Source organism: Cetorhinus maximus, chromosome 15, assembly GCF_964194155.1.
Source record: "Cetorhinus maximus chromosome 15, sCetMax3.hap1.1, whole genome shotgun sequence".
Classification (NCBI taxonomy): domain Eukaryota; kingdom Metazoa; phylum Chordata; class Chondrichthyes; order Lamniformes; family Cetorhinidae; genus Cetorhinus; species Cetorhinus maximus.
In genome coordinates, this window is record NC_135893.1 from 48,749,960 (window position 1) to 48,768,340 (window position 18,381).

General features: G+C 54.0%; 1 long non-coding RNA gene across 1 annotated transcript in view; it reads right to left on the minus strand.

Annotated features, from left to right (window-relative positions):
- Window positions 1–18,381, minus strand: part of LOC144690655 (uncharacterized) — a 177,263-nt gene that overhangs the window by 36,130 nt on the left and 122,752 nt on the right. The window lies entirely within an intron of this gene.

The following is an 18,381-nucleotide window of genomic DNA, read 5'->3' on the forward strand; positions in this document are numbered from 1 at the left end:
TCGCTGGTGATAGCATAATGTTCAGCACCATTCATGACTCCTCAGATAATGAAGCAGGCCATGTCCAAATGCAACAAGACCTGGACAATATCCAGGCTTGGGGTGACAAGTGGCAAGTAACATTCGCACCACACAAGTACCAGGTAATGACCATCTCCAACAAGAGAGAACCCAACCATCGCCTATTGATGTTCAATGGCATTACCATCACTGAATCCCCCACTATCAACATCCTGGGGGTTACCATTGACAAGAAATTGAACTGGACTAGCCATATAAATACTGTGGCTACAACAGCAGGTCAGAGGCTAGGAATCGTGTGACGAGTAACTCACCTCCTGACTCCCCAAAGCCTGTCCGTCATCTACAAGGCACAAGTCAGGAGTATGATGGAATACTCTACACTTGCCTGGATGAGTGCAACTCCCACAACACTGAAGAAGCTGGACACCATCCAGGACAAAGCAGCCCGTTTGATTGGCACCACATCCACAAACATTCACTCCCTCCACCACCGACACACAGTAGCAGCAGTGTGTACCATCTACAAGACGCACTGCAGGAATTCACCAAGGCTCCTTAGACAGCACCTTCCAAACCCACGACCACTACCATCTAGAAGGACAAGGGTAGCAGATAGATGGGAACACCACCACCTGGAAGTCCCCCTCCAAGCCACTCACCATCCTGACTTGGAAATATATCGTTGTTCCCTCACTGTTGCTGAGTTAAAATCCAGGAACTCCCTTCCTAACAGCACTGTGGGTGTACGTACACCACATGGACTGCAGCGGTTCAAGAAGGCAGCTCACCATCACCTTCTCAAGGGCAATCAGGGATGGGCAATAAATGTTGGCCCAGCCAGCGAAGCCCACATCCCATGAATGAATTTTTAAAAATCTTTGACTAACTCCATTCTGTTAAAAGGTCATCAGATTAAAACATTAACTCTATTTCTCTGTCCATAGATGCCTTCTGCCCTGAGAATGTCCAGCCTTTTCTCCAGATTTCCAGTATCTGTAGTCATTCTCTTTTAATTTGAAGGATCGCACACTTGAACCAGAGCTGCTCAATTGTTCTCCCATTCATTTTATACTCGAGCAGAAAAGGCTAAAGTCTACTCCAAATGCAATAGCTTGTCAGTTGCTACAAGTTTTCAATGTCTGACTGCAGATTTTTAGTGCATTTAAACAACAACTCTGAGACTGACAGTATTGGTTTCAGCTAGTTCATACACCATTTATTCTCACTCAGGAGAGTGCTCTGCACGTGCATGCCTACACACGTGCACAGAGCTTAAACATTTAAATATTTGGAGAGTATAGTGGCAGCATCTGCACTCGGTAAATATTTAAACCAGAAGCAGTTTTTAAACTGGGTTTAATGCTCCGCTGGAGTTACATTCCATGCCTAGGTGATGTGAGGCTACCTCTGCTACAGGAATCTCACATTGCTTCTCTTTCAAATCAGACCAGGTTATGAAGCCTGAAGTTATGCTGCAGCTTTAGCATCTTTGAGAAAATGAAACTGCTTCAAAACAATGTTAAAACCACAGGATAAGTGCACACTAGGGGCAGAATTTTCCGTGCCTGTTGGTGTTAGGCGTCATGGTGGGCGTGAGTGGACAATATGGCGGGAAGGCCAAAAATCAGCTTCGCAACATTGTGAACCCAGTTTGTGATCGTCCACTCCGCCCATCAATGGCGGGCTGCCTTTCCCACTGCTGGATGTCAGGAACTTCATTTTGACACATCTGCATATGATTATAAGCCCTTCTCACCAGAATCATCCCCCCCCCACGCTGGAACAGCAGGGCACAATGTGTTTCACAACTGTACATAAGCGATGTGCACCTGGAGAGCTGCACTTCACTCAGGACTTTAAGGTTTGTTTGTCTACCTTGCTTTGGGCAGCACTCGCGGTCATCAATGCCAGGCTTCACAGGCAGCACCACATCACTTTTAGGGCAACTCACGGGCAGATCTCTACCTACCAGACCAGCCGTAAGGCGGGGGTGGATTTTCAACGGCTGCAGGGCCAGGGCTTGCTTGGGGAAGGGGGATAAGTGGCCTCAGGCAAGGGAAGAGGCTGCAGGGCGAGGGTTGTACTGGAGGAGTGGGGTATCTCAGGGTGTAGGGAAGGGGGATAAGTGGCCTCAAGAGGGTGAGGACTGAGGAGGCACTCTCCAGAGGAGATGAGGCTAGATGGACATGTGAGGGTGTGTGTGAGAATGGGTGGTGATGTCCCTTGAGCTGGCAGTGAGTGAGATGCCAGTGAATGTGTGATGGGCTTGTGAGTGTGAGTTTAGAGTGATTGAGATGGTTACCCTACCCTGGCAGCACGGATGAGATCATTCACCCTCTTTCCGCACTGGATGGTGAACCTCTCCTGTGCAGCGTTGGCACTGACGACCTCTGCCATCACCTCCCAAGCCAGATTGATGATGCTGATGGGCCTCCTGTGGCCAGAGCGGGGGGTAGAGGACATCACGGTGAGCTCGAATGGTGTCCTGAAGGCGTCCCAGGGATGCGCCACTGAATTGGGAGGGCTGCAGTCTTCTTGCCTTTCGGGGCCATGCCTTCTGTACAGCTTTCCTGGGCTGGAAACACTGAGAGGTGTGCGCATGGCTACAGTTTAAATATGGCACCCGGCATGAAGAAGTGGCGAACTGACAGTATGGTGGTCAAATCAGAGGCTGCCCGCCAGCGAAACGGTGTGTTTTTCAGGAATGCATGATTAATGAGGCGGGATTGTGATGATACGGCGTGAGAACCCACAATTGCAGCCAGTGGGTAAAACATCCTTCTCCCTGCCCGCTACCGCATTTAGTGCAAATCTGGGACGATTTTGCCCTAAGTATCCTGCAAAGTAATTAAAAATCACATTTCATAATTTTTCAAACGTCTTTTGATATTTTGGTAAGATTTGTACAATGTGCATGGAATCACTTAAAACAATGGAAGCCCTCTGCAAATTAAAAAAAAATGACTGATGGGTAATTTGACAACTAAGGCCCATATTTTCGTTCCTGCTTGGGTGCGCAGAGACGCGATATTTCCCAGCTCTGCCAACCCGACCCAGGAGAAAGGAGCACAGAAGGCCACATTTTCATTCCGGAGGGCGGGCTGGATTAGGAGTCGGGCCTGCTGCCCTGGAACAAGTGAGATGCTGCCGGGTGTGGAGGTGGCTGGGCGGAAGGCTTGCCTCTGTGCTCTGGCACAGTGTAAAGTTATTAAAAAAATGATTAAAGCAAACGTCCCTCCGGTCCTCACACCCCACACCCCCCCTCACTCCCTCACACACTCCCCACGCCCCATCCATGCCAACCTGAGCCAGCTCATGGCCCCCCACCCATCTCCATGGCCTCTCAGACCCCTTATGCCACCCTACACTCCTCTATCCACCCTCATGGCCCCTCATACCCCTGTGCCATCCTATCCCTCTCTACCTACCCAATGACCTCTCGTCTCCCCATGCCAACTTAGTGCCAACTCATGCCAACCCATTCCCCCTCACCAGTCCTTGCCCCCTCCATGCCAAGTCACCTAGTATCCACCAAGAGCAAACCTGGGGAGCCATGCTGACATAAAATAAGTGTCTATAGATGATATCACTTAAAAAAAAAACACTCATATGTTAAAAAACATTCAGTACATTGAAATTCCTTCAGCTAATCTCTTATGAAAAAAACATTTCACTTAAAAGTACTTAGTCTCTTGTGAAATAAAACATTTCTATTTTATAACCACTTGGAGCTGCCAATGAAACTGTTCACTTGACAGGCACCCCTCTGTGATAATGTTAGGTTGTAAAATCACTCAGGCAACACAAATCCTATAATGATATCCCTCAGACTTATGTCAACAGGCAAAGTGAAATAGCAGGCACTGATTTTTTTAAACTTCACAGTTCTTAAATTTCAAGCCGAGCAGAGTTAAATCCCTTGCAGCTTTGACAGTTCCAATGAGTTTTGACATTTCTTTGACAGCTTTGACAGTTCTTTGGGGGCTTTGAAGTTCTTTGACAGCTTTGAAAGTTCTGTGAGGGCTTTGAATGTTCTTTGACAGTTTGACAGTTCCAATTAATTTATGTGCTTTTTACGTGCAATTATGTCTACTCTTAACAATCCCAAAGGGCTCCTGACCTACCCCAAAGGGTGTCTTACCTCTCCAAAACAGACCATATCAAAAGAGAGAACTTACTTCTCCAAAAGAGTACCCTGGCTATCCAAATGAATCCACAAGGTTCAGACCTGCTCCTACCTGGTCTAATCTGCACACTTCGGGATTTAGACACCTACCTCAACAAAATCACACACAAGTGGAGGCAACTGTTAATTTATATGAAATGCTGCCTCCGTGAACCATGTAAGTGTGATTTATAACCTACCCCCCATTCCCGCTCCCCTGCAAAAATGGCGGAGGCCAAGTTCAGTGTTGGCACTTCTGGATTCAGGCCTCTGGTGGCACTTTCGCTCAGATGGAGAGCTTCTCTGTCTGCACGTAAATTCAGGCCTAAATCTTCTTGTAGTATGCTCACATGAGTATATTCTAATGCTGCTGGCACGAATAGTTTGATTTTGCATGTAATCAGAAGAGGGTTTCTGTACTTTTATGGGATATAGAGTCATAGCAAAAATGATACTGTAATTTTATTCTACAGCAAGTAACTGCATGTTGACTGGTCTATTCACCACTAAGTCTATTCACCACCAAGTCTTGCCTGTGGCATTGTGATTTAACCAAGTTTTTATTTCTTTAACAAGATTTATTCCACAAATTTTGATATATACTTCTTGAAACACCACAATTTGTTGCTCAGAACAACACCCCACTGGGTGAGTAAAAATCCTGGGTCAAAATCCTGTGGCTGGGTCAAAATCCTGGAACTCCCTCCCTAACAGCACAGTGGATGTACCTACACCACAGGGACTGCAGTGGTTCAATAAGGCAGCTCACCACCACCTTCTCAAGGGCAATTGGGGATGGGCAATAAATGCTGGCTTAGCCAGCGTCGCCCACATCCCATGAATGAATTTAAAAAAACATCAAGGGCCAATGCATAAGCAGCCTATTGTTCTTTCTCTATAGGTTATACCTATTAGAATCTTCTGCCAAGTATAAATACTTCATATACCATTCCTTTGGTAATACAGATTCACTTTGGAAAAGCATTAAGAAATTCCTTAATTGCGTAATTTATGAATCTGTGAGGGATTACTTTCTTACGATCTCAAAATTTAATAAATAATTTTTGCATCTTCCTGAATGAAAATCTAGCACCACAAATAATTGACTTTGTAATTAAATCTGAACAATGTCAAGCGAAGCAGATGACAAGAGTGGCTGGAAAAGCTGGTATGAATTCTAGAGAGCCTGACTCAACTTGCCACAGCAGGCAACATCAGTTTTCCTCCTAAGCCGACACTGATCCAATGATGAACCATTATAACCCTTTTGACAGTGTTCTGAGTATATATACCTCTAGCTCCGATTCTCAGTACAGTCCAAAACAATAAACACCATTGAACTGGGTAATATCCGGGAGAAAATGCCCAGCACATATAATGAAACTTGGTCCTTGAATCGACATTGCAAAGAGGGCTTTTGATTGATAAAGTACAATTAAGTAGCAGCAAGGGATATGGAGATAGTGCAGGAAAGTGGCATTGAGGTAGATAATCAGCCATGGTCTAATTGAAAGGTAGAGAAGGCTCAACGGGCTGAATGGCCTACTTTTCTACGTTCCTGCTCCCATTTTCCTAACTTCCCAATAATAAAAGTACTAAAACAAACAACAACAATAACTTGTATTTCTTTAGTGTTTCTAATATAGAAAATCATTTGGGCATAATTTTAACTGCAAGGGGTGGGAGCTGTGGGTGGGGCATGGGTTCAGAGGGGTGAGAGTGGGTGGATGTGGGTTCAGAAGGGGTGCGGGTGGGTGGGTGTAGGGTCAGAAGGGTGAGGGTGGGTGGGTTGTGGGATCAGAGGGGCGTGGGTGTGGGTTCAGAAGGGGTGAAGGTGGGTGGGGTATGGGTTCAGAGGGATGGGAGTGGGTGGGTGTGGGTACAGAAGGGGTGAAGGTGGGAGGGAGTGGGTTCAGAAGGGGTGAGGGTGGGTGGGGTCAGGGTACAGAAGGGGTGAGGGTGGGTGGGGTGTGGGTTCAGAAGGGGTGAGGGTGGGTGGGTGTGGGTTCAGAAGGGGTGAGGGTGGGTGGGGTCAGGGTACAGAAGGGGTGAGGGTGGGTGGGTGTGGGTTCAGAGGGGTGAGCGTGGGTGTGGTTTCAGAAGGAGTGAGGGTGGGAGGGAGTGGGTTCAGAAGGGGTGAAGGTGGGTGGGGTATGGGTTCAGAGGGATGGGAGTGGGTGGGTGTGGGTTCAGAAGGGGTGAAGGTGGGAGGGAGTGGGTTCAGAAGGGGTGAGGGTGGGTGGGGTCAGGGTACAGAAGGGGTGAGGGTGGGTGGGGTGTGGGTTCAGAAGGGGTGAGGGTGGGTGGGTGTGGGTTCAGAAGGGGTGAGGGTGGGTGGGGTCAGGGTACAGAAGGGGTGAGGGTGGGTGGGTGTGGGTTCAGAGGGGTGAGCGTGGGTGTGGTTTCAGAAGGAGTGAGGGTGGGAGGGAGTGGGTCCAGAAGGGGTGAGGGTGGGTGGGGTGTGAGTTCAGAGGGGTTAGGGTGGGTGGGGTATGGGTTCAGAAAGGGTGAGGGTGGGTGGGGTGTGGGTTCAGATGGGTGAGGGTGGGTGTGGGTTCAGAAAGGTTGAGGGTGGGTGGGGTGTGGGTTCAGAGGGGTGACGGTGGGTGGGGTGTGGGTTCAGAGGGGTGAGGGTGGGTGGGGTGTGGGTTCAGAGGGGTGAGGGTGGGTGGGGTGTGGCTTCAGAAGCGTTGAGGGTGGACGGGGTGTGGGTTCAGAGGGATGAGGGTGGGTGGGGTATGGGTTCAAAAGGGGTGAGGGTGGGTGGGGTGTGGGTTCAGAGGGGTGAGAGTGGGTGGGGTGTGGGGTCAGAAGCGTTGAGGGTTGACGGGGTGTGCGTTCAGAGGGATGAGGGTGGGTGGGGTGTGGGTTTAGAGGGGTGAGGGTGAGTGGGGTGTGGGTTCAGAGGGGCGACGGTGGGTGGGGTGTGGGTTCAGAGGGGTGAGGGTGGGTGGGGTGTGGGTTCAGAGGGGTGAGGGTGGGTGGGGAGTGGGTTCAGAGGGGTGAGGGTGGGTGGGGTGTGGGTTCAGAGGGGTGAGGGTGGGTGGAGTGCGGCTTCAGAAGCGTTGAGGTTGGACGGGGTGTGGGTTCAGAAGGGGTGAGTGTGGGCGGGTGTGTGTTCAGAAGGGGTGAGAGTGGCTGTGTGTGCGTTCAGAGGAGATGATGGTTGGTGGGATGTGTGATCAGAGGGGTGAGGGAGGGTGCAGTGTGGGTTCAGAAGGGGTGAGTGTGGGTGGGGCCTGTGTTTAGAGGGCTGAGGTTGGGTGGGGTGTGGGTACAGAGGGGTGAGGGTGGGTGAGGTGTGGGTCCGAGGGGTGAGGGTGGGTGGGGTGTGGGTTCAGAGGGGTGAGGGTGGGTGCGGTGTGGGTTCAGAGGGGTGAGGGTGGGCGGGGTGTGCGTTCAGAGGGGTGAGGGTGGGTGGGGTGTGGGTTCAGAGGGGTGAGGGTGGGTTCAGAGGGGTGAGGGTGGGTGGGGTGTGTGTTCAGAGGGGCAACGGTGGGTGGGGTGTGCGTTCAGAGGGGCAAGGGTGGGTGGGGTGTGGGTTCAGAGGAGTGAGGATGGGTGGGGTGTAGGTTCAGAAGGGGGAGGGTGGGTGGGGTGTGGGTTCAGAGGAGTGAGGATGGGTAGGTGTGGTTTCAGAAGCGTTGAGGGTGGGTGGGGTGTGGGTTCAGAGGGGTGAGGGTGTGCGGGGTGTGGGTTCAGAAGGGGTGAGTGTGGGCGGGTGTTTGTTCAGAAGGGGTGAAGGTGGCTGTGTGTGTTCAGGGGGTGAGGTTGGTTGGGGTGTGAGTTCAGAAGGGGTGAGGGTGGGTTGGATGTGGGTTCAGAAGGGATGAGGGTGGGTAGGGTGTGGGTTCAGAGGGGTGAGGGTTGGTAGGGTGCGGGTTCAGAGGAGTGAGGATGGGTAGGTGTGGTTTCAGAAGCGTTGAGGGTCGGTGGGTGTGGATTCAGAAGGGGTGAGTGTGGGCGGGTGTGTGTTCAGAAGGGGTGAGGGTGGCTGTGTGTGGGTTCAGAGGGGATGATGGTTGGTGGGGTGTGCGATCAGAGGGGTGAGGGTGGGTGGGGTGTGGGTTCAGAGGGGTGAGGGTGGGTGTGGTGTGGGTTCAGAGGGGTGAGGATGGGTGGGGTGTGGGTTCAGAGGGGTGAGGGTGAGTGGGTGTGGGTTCAGAAGAGGTGAGGGTGGCTGTGGTCTGGGTTCAGAAGGGGTGAGGGTGTGCGGGGTTTACGTTCATATGGGTGATGCTGGGCAGGGTGTGGGTTCTGAAGGGGTGAGGGTGGGTGGGTGTGGGTTCAGAAGGGGTGAGGGTTGTTGGGTTGTGGGTTCAGAAGGTGTGAGGGTGGGTTCAGTGTCTGTTCAGAGGGGTGAGGTGGGTGGGGTGTTGGTTCACAGGGGTGAGGGTGGGTGGGTCTGTGTTCAGAGGGGTAAGGTGGGTGGGGTGTGGGTTCAGAAGGGGTGAGGGTGTGCGGGGTGTGGTTTCAGAGGGGGGAGGGTGGGTGGGGTGTGGCTTCAGAAGGGGTGAGGGTGGTCAGGGTGTGGTTTCAGAAGGGGTGAGGGTGGGCGGGGTGTGGGTTCAGAAGGGTGAGGGTGGGTGAGATGTGGGTTCAGAAGGGGTGAGGATGGGCAGGGTGCATGCTCAGAGGGTTGGGTGTGGGTGTGTGTGGGTTCAGAGGAGTGAGGGTGGGTGGGGTGTGGGTTCAGAGGTGTGAGGGAAGGTGGGGTCTGGGTTCAGAGGGGGAGTGTGGGTGGGCGTGGGTTCAGAAGGTTTCAGTGTGGGTGGGGTGTGGGTTCAGAGGGGGTGAGGGTGGGTGGGGTCTGAGGTCAGAAGAGGTGAGGGTGGGTGGGATGTTGGTTCAGAGGGGTGCGGGTGTGTGGGGTCTGGGTTCAGAAGGGGTGAGGATGGGTGGTTCTGTGTTCAGAGGGGTGAGGGTAGGTGGGGTGTGGGTTCAGAGGGGTGAGGGTGGGTGGGGTTTGGTTTCAGAGGGTTGAGGGAGGGTGGGTGTGGGTTCAGAGGGGTGAGGGTGGGTGGGGTCTGAGTTTAGAAGGGGGACTGTGGGTGGGTGTGCGTTCAGAAGGGGCGAGGGTAGGTGGGTGTGCGTTCATAAAGGTTAAGGCTGGGTGGGCTGTGGGTTCAGAGGTGGGAGGGTGGGTTCAGAAGGGGTGAAGATGGTCGGGGTGTGGGTTCAGAAGGGTTGAGGGTGGGTGGGGTGTGGGTTCACAGGGGTGAGGGTGGGTGGGGTGTGGGTTCAGAAGGGGTGAGGATGGGTGGGGTGTGGGTTCACAGGGGTGAGGGTGGGTGGGGTGTGGGTTCAGAGGGTTGAGGGTTGGTGGGGTGTGGGTTCAGAGGGGTGAGGGTGAGTGGGGTGTGGGTTCAGAGGGGTGAGTGTTGGTGGGTGTGGGCTCAGAAGCGGCGAGGGTGAATGCGTGTGGATTCAGAGGGTAGAGGGTGGGCCGGGTATGGGTTTAGAAGGGGTGAGGGTGGGTGGGGTGTGGGTTCAGAGGGGTGAGGGTGGGTGGTTGTGGGTTCAGAAGGGGTGAGGGTGGGCGGGGTGTGGGTTCAGAAGGGGTGAGCGTGGGTGGGTGTGGGTTCAGAAGGGGTGAGGGTGGGTGTGGTCTGGGTTCAGAAGGGGTGAGGGTGGGCGGGGTGTGGGTTCAGAAGGGGTGAGGGTGTGCGGGGTGTACGTTCATATGGGTGACGCTGGGCAGGGTGTGGGTTCTGAAGGGATGAGGGTGGGTGGGTTGTGGGTTCAGAAAGTGTGAGGGTGGGTGGGATGTGTTTTCAGAAGGGGTGAGAGTTAGTGAGGTGTGGATTCCGAAGGTGTCAGGGTGATTGGGGTGTGGGTTGAGAAGTTGAGAATGGTTGAACGTGGATGGGGTGTGAGTTCAGAAAGGGTGAGGGTGGGTGGGGTCTGAGGTCAGAAGGGGTGAGGGTTGGTGGGATGTGGGTTCAGAGGGGTGCGGGTGTGTGGGGTCTGGGTTCAGAGGGGGAGTGTGGGTGGGTGTGGCTTCAGAAGGGGTGAGGATGGGTGGGTCTGTGTTCAGAGGAGTGAGGGTAGGTGGGGTGTGGGTTCAGAGGGGTGAGGGAGGGTGGGGTTTGGTTTCAGAGTGTTGAGGGAGGGTGGGGTGTCGGTTCAGAGGGGTGAGGATGGGTGGCATGTGGGTTCAGAAGGGGTGAGGGTGGGTGGGTTGTGGTTTCAGAGGTGTGAGGGTGGGTGGGGTCTGGGTTCAGAGGGGGACGGTGGGTGGGCATGGGTTCAGAAGGGTTGAGGGTGTGTGGGGTGTGGGTTCAGAGGGGTGAGGGTGGGTGTGGTCTGGGTTCAGAAGGGGGACTGTGGGTGGGTGTAGGTTCAGAAGGGGCGAGGGTAGGTGGGTGTGCGTTCATAAAGGTTAAGGCTGGGTGGGCTGTGGGTTCAGAGGTGGGAGGGTGGGTGGGGCGTGGGTTCAGAAGGGGTGAAGATGGTCGGGGTGTGGGTTCACAGGGGTGAGGGTGGGTGGGGTGTGGGTTCAGAAGGGTTGAGGGTGGGTGGGGTGTGGGTTCAGAGGGGTGAGTGTTGGTGGGTGTGGGCTCAGAAGCGACGAGGGTAAATGCATGTGGATTCAGAGGGTTGAGGGTGGGCCGGGTATGGGTTTAGAAGGGGTGAGGGTGGGTGGGGTGTGGGTTCAGAGGGGTGAGGGTGGGTGTTTGTGGGTTCAGAAGGGGTGAGGGTGGGTGGGGTGTGGGTTCAGAAGGGGTGAGTGTGGGTGGGTGTGGGTTCAGAAGGGGTGAGGGTGGGCGGGGTGTGGGTTCAGAAGGGGTGAGGGTGGGTGGGTTGTGGGTTCAGAAAGTGTGAGGGTGGGTGGGATGTGTTTTCAGAAGGGGTGAGGGTTAGTGAGGTGTGGGTTCCGAAGGTGTCAGGGTGGATGGGGTGTGGGTTGAGAAGGGTTGAACGTGGATGGGGTGTGAGTTCAGAAAGGGTGAGGGTGGGTGGGGTGTGGGTTCAGACGGGGTGAAGGTTGGTGGGGTGTGAGTTCAGAACGGGTGAGGGTGAGGGGGTGTGGGTGGATGCAGCGCGGGTTGAGAAGGAATGAGGGTGGATGGGGTCTGGGTTCAGAATGGGTGAAGGTAGTTAGGGTCTGGGTTCAGAAGGGTGAGGGTGGGTGGGTTGTGGGTTCAGAAGGGGTGAGGGTGGGTGGGTTGTGGGTTCAGAAGGGGTGAGTGTGGGTGGGGTGTGGGTTCAGAAGGAGTGAGAGTGTGTGGGTGTGTTCAGATGGGGTGAGGGTGTGTGAGGTGTGGGTTCAGAAGGGGTGAGGGTGGGTCGGGTGTGGGTGCAGAAGCGGTGAGGGTGGGTGTGGTCTGGGTACAGAAGGGGTGAGGGTGGGTGGGTTGTGGGTTCAGATGCGGTGAGGGTAGGTGGGGTCTGCATTCAGAAGGTGTGAGGGTGGGTGGGATGTATGTTCAGAGGGGTGAGGGTGGGTGGTTGTGGGTTCAGAAGGGGTCAGGGTGGGTGGGGTGTCGGTTCAGAGGGGTGAGGTTGGGAGGGATGTGGGTTCAGAAGGGGTGAGGATGGGTGAGGTCTGAGGTCAGAAGGGGTGAGGGTGGATGGGATGTGGGTTCAGAGGGGTGCGGGTGTGTGGGGTCTGGGTTCAGAGGGGGAGTGTGAGTGGGCGTGGGTTCAGAAGGGGTGAGGATAGGTGGGTCTGTGTTCAGAGGGGTGAGGGTAGGTGGGGTGTGGGTTCAGAGGGGTGAGGGTGGGTGGGGTTTGGTTTCAGAGGGTTGAGGGAGGGTGGGGTGTCGGTTCAGAGGGGTGAGGGTGGGTGGCATGTGGGTTCAGAAGGGGTGAGTGTGGGTGGGTTGTGGTTTCAGAGGTGTGAGGGTGGGTGGAGTCTGGGTTCAGAGGGGGACTGTGGGTGGGTGTGGGTTCAGAAGGGGCGCGGGTAGGTGGGTGTGCGTTCATAAAGGTTAAGGCTGGGTGGGCTGTGGGTTCAGAGGTGAGAGGGTGGGTGGGGCGTGGGTTCAGAAGGGGTGAAGATGGTCGGGGTGTGGGTTCAGAAGGAGTGAGGGTGGGTGGGGTGTGGGTTCACAGGGGTGAGGGTGTGTGGGGTGTGGGTTCAGAAGGGGTGAGGATGGGTGGGGTGTGGGTTCACAGGGGTGAGGGTGGGTGGGGTGTGGGTTCAGAAGGGTCGAGGATGGGTGGGGTGTGAGTTCACAGGGGTAAGGGTGTGTGGGGTGTGGGTTCAGAAGGGTTGAGGGTGGGTGGGGTGTGGGTTCAGAGGGGTGAGTGTTGGTGGGTGTGGGCTCAGAAGCGACGAGGGTGAATGCGTGTGGATTCAGAGGGTTGAGGGTGGGCCGAGTATGGGTTCAGAGGGGTGAGGGTGGGTTGTTGTGGGTTCAGAAGGAGTGAGGGTGGGTGGGGTGTGGGTTCAGAAGGGGTGAGCGTGGGTGGGTGTGGGTTCAGAAGGGGTGAGGTGGGAGTGGTCTGGGTTCAGAAGGGGTGAGGGTGGGCGGGGTGTGGGTTCAGAAGGGGTGAGGGTGGATGGGGTGTGGGTTCAGAAAGTGTGAGGGTGGATGGGGTGTGGGTTGAGAAGGGTTGAACGTGGATGGGGTGTGAGTTCAGAAAGGGTGAGGGTGGGTGGGGTGTGGGTTCAGACGGGGTGAAGGTTGGTGGGGTGTGAGTTCAGAAGGGGTCAGGGTGGGTGGGGTGTCGGTTCAGAGGGGTGAGGGTGGGAGGGATGTGGGTTCAGAAGGGGTGAGGGTGGGTGGGGTCTGAGGTCAGAAGGGGTGAGGGTGAGTGGGGTCTGAGGTCAGAAGGGGTGAGGGTGGGTGGGGTGTGGGTTCAGACGGGGTGAAGGTTGGTGGGGTGTGAGTTCAGAAGGGGTGAGGATGAGGGGGTGTGGGTGGATGCAGTGCGGGTTGAGTAGGAACGAGGGTGGGTGGGGTGTGGGTTCAGAATGGGTGAAGGTGGTTGGGGTCTGGGTTCAGAGGGGTGAGGGTGGGTGGGTGTGGGTTCAGAGGGGTGAGGGTGGGAGGGATGTGGGTTCAGAAGGGGTGAGGGTGGGTGGGGTCTGAGGTCAGAAGGGGTGAGGGTGGGTGGGGTCTGAGGTCAGAAGGGGTGAGGGTGGGTGGGGTGTGGGTTCAGACGGAGTGAAGGTTGGTGGGGTGTGAGTTCAGAAGGGGTGAGGGTGAGGGGGTGTGGGTGGATGCAGTGCGGGTTGAGAAGGAATGAGGGTGGGTGGGGTCTGGGTTCAGAATGGGTGAAGGTGGTTGGGGTCTGGGTTCAGAGGGGTGAGGGTGGGTGGGTGTGGGTTCAGAGGGGTGAGGGTGAGGGGGTGTGGGTGGATGCAGTGCGGGTTGAGAAGGAATGAGGGTGGATGGGGTCTGGGTTCAGAATGGGTGAAGGTGGTTGGGGTCTGGGCTCAGAGGGGTGAGGGTGGGTGGGTTGTGGGTTCAGAAAGTGTGAGGCTGGGTGGGATGTGTTTTCAGAAGGGGTGAGGGTTTGTGAGGTGTGGGTTCCGAAGGTGTCAGGGTGGATGGGGTGTGGGTTGAGAAGGGTTGAACGTGGATGGGGTGTGAGTTCAGAAAGGGTGAGGGTGGGTGGGGTGTGGGTTCAGACGGGGTGAAGGTTGGTGGGGTGTGAGTTCAGAAGGGGTGAGGGTGAGGGGGTGTGGCTGGATGCAGTGCGGGTTGAGAAGGAATGAGTGTGGGTGGGGTCTGGATTCAGAATGGGTGAAGGTGGTTGGGGTCTGGGTTCAGAGGGGTGAGGGTGGGTGGGTGTGGGTTCAGAGGGGTGAGGGTGAGGGGGTGTGGGTGGATGCAGTGCAGGTTGAGAAGGAATGAGGGTGGATGGGGTCTGGGTTCAGAATGGGTGAAGGTGTTGGGGTCTGGGCTCAGAGGGTTGAGCGTGGGTGGGTTGTGGGTTCAGAAGGGGTGAGGGTGGGTGGGTTGTGGGTTCAGAAGGGGTGAGTGTGGGTGGGGTGTGGTTTCAGAAGGGGTGAGAGTCTGTGGATGTGTTCAGATGGGGTGAGGGTGTGTGAGGTGTGGGTTCAGAAGGGGTGAGGGTGGGTCGGGTGTGGGTTCAGAAGCGGTGAGGGTGGGTGTGGTCTGGGTACAGAAAGGGTGAGGGTGGGTGGGTTGTGGGTTCAGATGCGGTGAGGGTGGGTGGGGTCTACATTCAGACGGTGTGAGGGTGGGTGGGGCGTATGTTCAGAGGGGTGAGGGTGGGTGGTTGTGGGTTCAGAAGGGGTCAGGGTGGGTGGGGTGTCGGTTCAGAGGGGTGAGGTTGGGAGGGATGTGGGTTCAGAAGGGGTGAGGGTGGGTGGGGTCTGAGGTCAGATGGGATGAGGGTGGGTGGGGTCTGAGGTCAGAAGGGGTGAGGGTGGGTTGGGTGTGGGTTCAGACAGGGTGAAGGTTGGTGGGGTGTGAGTTCAGAAGGGGTGAGGGTGAGGGGGTGTGGCTGGATGCAGTGCGGGTTGAGAAGGAATGAGGGTGGGTGGGGTGTGGGTTCAGAATGGGTGAAGGTGGTTGGGGTCTGGGTTCAGAGGGGTGAGGGTGGGTGGGTGTGGGTTCAGAGGGGTGAGGGTGAGGGGGTGTGGGTGGATGCAGTGGGGGTTGAGAAGGAATGAGGGTGGGTGGGGTGTGGGTTCAGCAGTGGTGAGGGTGGATCGGGTGTGGGTTCAGAAGCGGTGAGGGAGGGTGTGGTCTGGGTACAGAAGGGATGAGGGTGTGTGTGTGGGTTCAGATGTGGTGAGGGTGGGTGGGGTCTGCATTCAGAAGGGGTGAGGGTGGGTGGGGTGTGGGTTCAGAGGGGTCAGGGTGGGTGGGGTGTGGGTTCAGAAGGGTGAGGGTGGGTGGGGTGTGGGTTCAGAAGAGTGAGGGTGGGTGGGGTGTGGGTTCAGAGAGGTGAGGGTAGTTGGGGTGTGGGTTCAGAAGGGTGAGGGTGGGTGGGGTGTGGGTTCAGAGGGGTGAGGGTGAGTGTGTATGGGTTCAGATGTGGTGAGGGTGTGTGGGGTGCGGGTTCAGAAGGGCGAGGGTGGGTGGTTTTGGATTCCGATGGGGTGAGGGTGGGCGAGGTTTGGGTTCAGAAGGGTGAGGGTGGGTGGGTATGGGTCCAGATTACTAGTCCAGTGACATTACCACTTTGCCACCATGTACCAAAGAACCTCGGGAAACATGAATTCAGGGCTAGAACAGGGTGGAGTGTTTGAGGAAAATTGGCTTTGAAAACTAGACGAGAGGGAAGCTGCTGAACGAATGGTCTGAATCTTTGTGACAAAGGAGCCCAGGAGCTCTTCAGAATTGTTGTTGGAGGCAAGGGTTTTGGAGGCAGGAGAGTTTAAGGAGACAATTTGTAATGGAGAAAATAGACGGCTTATCTTTGCATTTCAGGGTGCTTCTGAAAAAGTAAACAGATTTCAGAGGAGTGCAGGAACAGATGGTGCTTTATGTGGTCCAACCAGATCAAGTGATGAATGGATAAACCAGCTGTCTGTCTTCAATGTGTGACCTTTGGTTTGAAGTGAGTGGAGATGAAGGCTTTTCCATGGGGAATGATCTGGGTGTAAGAAAGTAATGGTTTTAATGGAACAAGAACCCATGAAAACTGGAAGTGTGGGTGTGATAGAGCAGGTCAATGGAGGGCCATAGCTAAATATTGGGAATTTGTAAGTGCTGTGGTTTGTGACTTGGGAAGAGTTTTTTTTTCCAGAGGCAGATAGAAAGAAGTGGGGTTGGGAGGGGAGAAGGGTAAGTGAGTGGAGAGGGATACAAGGAAGTGATCAGAAAAGGCCTTAGCTGTAACAAAGATGGAAAATGCTGGAAATACTCAGCAGGTCTGGCAGGATCTGTGGAGAGAGAAACAGAGTTAACGTTTCAGATCAATGTCCTTTCGTCATACTGTGTTCTGACGAAAGGTCATTGACCTGAAACATTAACTCTGTTTCTCCCCACAGATGCTGCCAGACCTGCTGAGCATTTCCAGCACTTTTAGTTTCTACTACAGACTTCCGGTATCTGCAGTATTTTGCTTTTGTAATGACCTTATCTGGTCATGGCCATGAGCAAAGGTATTGCATTGTTTGGCACTTAACCTATTTTCACAATCTTTATCCCAGATGAAAGATGGTTGAGTATGGTGGGGGTTAGGGAGGAAGGTGAAACCAGAAGTGAACCCAATCTGAGCTGAGACGAGAGAATAATGAACCTTAGTTGCTATATGTAACATCATTGTAAAGAAATACAGAAAGGCTTCCTTGGCTTTTTATTTCAAGTGAAATTGTAAATGTGTATTTTTATGACATGTTTATAATTCCACTCCAAATTCTACGAAAGGAAATCTTTATTTGTTTATCATGTTGTCACATGGAGTGACTTGAGGCAGTCTCTCCACAGATGTCCACATGTACACATTTCCAGCATTGGTCACTGGTTAGTAACCCAGAGAGGAAATGCCGGCTCAGTTTTAGCTTCCCCAGCCTGAGGACATTGAGGTCACTTGTCGCATTCTCATTGCTGCCTCAGCTTAGATCAGTAAATTCTACAGAGAGCTAGAATTGAGTCCACAAGCTCCTTGGTCTGTACACTCAGTGTCACAACATAAACCAACAAACTATTCAGTTTTCATTGGTTTGATTCTCTTTGTGCAACACTTTTGTTCAGTCCGCAAGTATGACTCGGAGCTTCCAGTGGCCTGTCATTTTAATTCTCCACCTTGCTCTCATGCTGACATCTCTGCCTCTGCATCTCTGCTGCACTGTTCCTGTGAAGCTCCAAGTAATAGTTCGATTAGGCACTTACAGCCTTCTGGACTCAACACTGGAGTGGATTTTACAGGGGATTGCACGCCTCCAACCAAAATGTTCATCGGCACCGCACCAACCAGAAACCCAACTGCCCCACAGCGATAATATACTGGGGGTGTTGGGGGTGGGGAGGTGGGGGGCAGTGGTGGTGGGTAGCCTTTATTGGGTCAGAGTCTGATCTCCACCCTCATCTGGGAGGAAGTCCTGCTCTGGAGAGCTGCCAGCCCTGTAGCCCCAACAGCACCAGAATCAAGCAGTGGTCATTGCTAGGACTATAGGCAGTCCATTAAGATCAAGAAGTTATGGACCCGGCCTTCAGGTCAGGGATTTTTTTCGGGCTGTCTAGTGTACCCCAGCAAGGGGTGGGAGAGGGGTGAGGAGGGTCCTTTATTAGAGGTCGGGGAGGAGGGATAAAGGCGGGGTATGATCTTTGTGAGGGGTGGGGGGATGCCCATGATGGGCATTGGGGACGCCCTCCCCCCCAACCGAGGTGCCTTCCCTTTCTGCCTGACAGCAGCCAGAGCAGTGAAAACTGCTGGGCTAACAGCCTTGCCTCCTCCTTCCCCTGCTGTACATAAAACTGTGGTGGAAGCAGAATGAGGCCCTTAAGTGACCATTAATTGGCCACTTAAGGGCATCAATAGGCCCAAGGTTGCCCGCCCAATATGGGAGACAGACCAGGAGTAGGCAGGAAGGCAGTGGACAGTCCACCAATTTTATCTTCTGAGAACTCCCACCTTCAAATGTGTTGGCAGGGGTCCGTAAAGTTCACCCTATTGAGTTTATCCAATTTCAGACTGTAAACTCTGTCCCCCACCTCACCCCCATGCCCACCACCCCTCTCCACCCAGCAGTTTGTTTCCTTTTCTTTGCATGTTTTGGTTTTTCTCTTATTTTCGCTTTCAGCCAGTAGCACTCCTGCTCTAGCCGTGTCTTTTTGTTTCTTTTTTTGTTCCATCTCAACTCCCTTTGGCCCTGGAAGACTCACTCTTCTTTCATTCAATCTCTCCTGTCTTTCACCCTGTCACAGACCTTCCCTTTGTCCTTGGCCCACTACCCTTTGTTCAAAGGCTATTACATCACAGACTTTTCCCAATTTTGACGTGAAGTCACTGGCCTGAAACACTAACTCTGTCCCTCTCTCCACATTTACTGCCTGACCTGCTGGCTATGTCGAGCATTTTCTGTTTTTATTTTGGATTTCCAGCGTTCTGCTTTTCAATCAGTTTTAATTGAATTAGTTTTGTACTTCATACAATTGGAAAATCTTGCACAGATGTCTAAAAAACAAAACTTACATGAGACTAAAACTTTTGCACACCAACTAAGAATAGGTGCTTAACAGGATCCACTCTAATAGCCTGATCTAATCTGACAGCCAGTGTCAACAGACATTCTACACTCATGAAGTGGTATCACTTTC